Genomic DNA, 1962 nt, shown 5'->3' with positions numbered 1-1962 from the left:
ATTGGACCAAAGTCAACCACCCATTTTATAGGTTCATTTGATGCAAATTACACCTTGGAAGTTCTTAACCATTGATTTTAATTAATGCATCCAAATTTAATCAATTTTCAACTTATTTCCGTTTAAAATCCTCTTTCATAACATTTTTTAAATCCTCTTTCATAATCTTTCAATCATTCCCTAACTTCTCATAAACTATTCAAAAACATTCCATGATGTCCAATGTCATTTGAAGACTATATCCTTTCATTCAAACCTTTCCATAAAATTCATCCAAAGTTCAAATCCCATCTCTATTACAAAAGTTTCAATTCATTTTACTACAATCTATATTCACACTTTCATTTCAAACCAATTTTCAACCTTCAATACAATTTCCAAACAACCAAACTTTTCATAACTATCAATTCCAATTCAAAGTACAAACTATAATTTTCCACATCCCATTTTACAAACCAACTCAACGATTTCACTTAATAACACTCATCCAATATCATTTAATCGAGCAAAAAAACTTTACAATCGGTACACATCCGTGAGTTTCATTGCAACACAACATTCAATATTTATTTGAAAGCACATAATTCAGTAAAAAATGCATTCCAAAATAACTCCGGTTGCACACCACATCCGAAAGCTTTGAACTTGTTCAAGGAGGCCATGAAGACTCTGAAACCGCGACCGAGGGTGCTGCTACTGATACGGTGGCTGTCACTGTCCCAAAATCACACTCCACTCCCTCTTCCTGCAGACATATGCCAAAAGTAAATGTATATCCATAGCTTCAAGAAAATTCACTTGACAATGGATTAGATTCAACAATTTCCCAATGACTTTCCATACCAGATTTCTGTTTAAAATCCAGCAACAAAAACAATTAAGCATTACATGAGCATACATCCCTAACGAGATTTCAGATACAAGACATTTCCATTGACAACCATTTGGTATAATTAACTTGATTACAATTCAGCCCTAAGTTCCAAGTGCAGCAAGCAGTGTATAACATTCATTCATATGACAGTCCCACATTAATTTATTCATGTAAACATTGATCCCTAAAAACTAATTCAAACATGATATTCACAGCTAACAACAGTTTAACTTCCTAACAGAATTTTCACAACTAATCTCTAACAGAATTGAGAAAGAAAATTATATAAATGGATCTTCACTCACCTTTGATTCATTTTCAATCTTCTTTCATCTAGAATCTCCTTCAATCTTCAATCTTCTTCAACACCTTCCTTCTGTTTTCTTCTTCATCTTCATCGCGTCCTTCAATCTCCACCTCAATCTGCATCGATCTTCTCCATTCTGCACGAAAATCCTTCCTGCTGCATCACCTCTTCATCATCCTGTAACACCTTCCGCTCCAATCACGTACAGAAGTGGCATACATATCGCACAACCGTACAAGCCGCGGTTGTAGAAGCCGTCTCAGAAGGAGGAGGGGAGCAGTCTTCAAGCGGCAAGGAGGAGTTAATTAATTAGATTCTAATTAGGTTAATAAGGTTAGAAATTTAGATTGATTAGGATTTTGGATTAATTGATTAGAATTAGATTTAATTGGAATTCTAGAACTACTTAGATTTTTAGAATTTGATTAGGTTATAAAATCTAAATTAAGTTAGGCTTAAGTATAATTAGGATAAGTAGATTTTAGATTTTTACAAAATTAGAATCAATTAGGTTAGTAACTTTGATTAGATTTGAATTAGAATTTTAATCAATATGACCATTTTGTCCTTAGGGTCCAAATCTTGATTTTCAATGCATGATCCCTTAGTTTAGGGTCTTGGTTAGATTTGTCTAACTCTTATTTTAATCAATTAATTAAATAGGATATTATTATATATAATCTGACTATTATTTTAATGCCACCGATTAGTGTTGACCAAAGGACGCTTTGGTCAACCAAATCCTTTGTAATCGTGTTGTAAGTCTCTAGCCTAATTCAAG

General features: G+C 33.1%; 1 long non-coding RNA gene across 1 annotated transcript; it reads right to left on the bottom strand.

Annotated features, from left to right (window-relative positions):
• Positions 1–364: 364 nt before the first annotated feature.
• LOC127129582 (uncharacterized) lies at positions 365–1612 on the bottom strand. Its single transcript, XR_007806368.1, has 2 exons — positions 1180–1612; positions 365–745 (listed from the first exon to the last, which is right to left on the bottom strand). It is a non-coding gene; the product is annotated as an uncharacterized LOC127129582 (long non-coding RNA).
• Between the last annotated feature and the right edge of the window lie 350 nt (positions 1613–1962).

The sequence above is a fragment of the Lathyrus oleraceus genome, chromosome 3 (assembly GCF_024323335.1).
Source record: "Lathyrus oleraceus cultivar Zhongwan6 chromosome 3, CAAS_Psat_ZW6_1.0, whole genome shotgun sequence".
Classification (NCBI taxonomy): Eukaryota; Viridiplantae; Streptophyta; class Magnoliopsida; order Fabales; family Fabaceae; genus Lathyrus; species Lathyrus oleraceus.
Note: the sequence above shows the minus strand (reverse complement) of the source record. Positions and strands in the feature narration are given on the sequence as shown.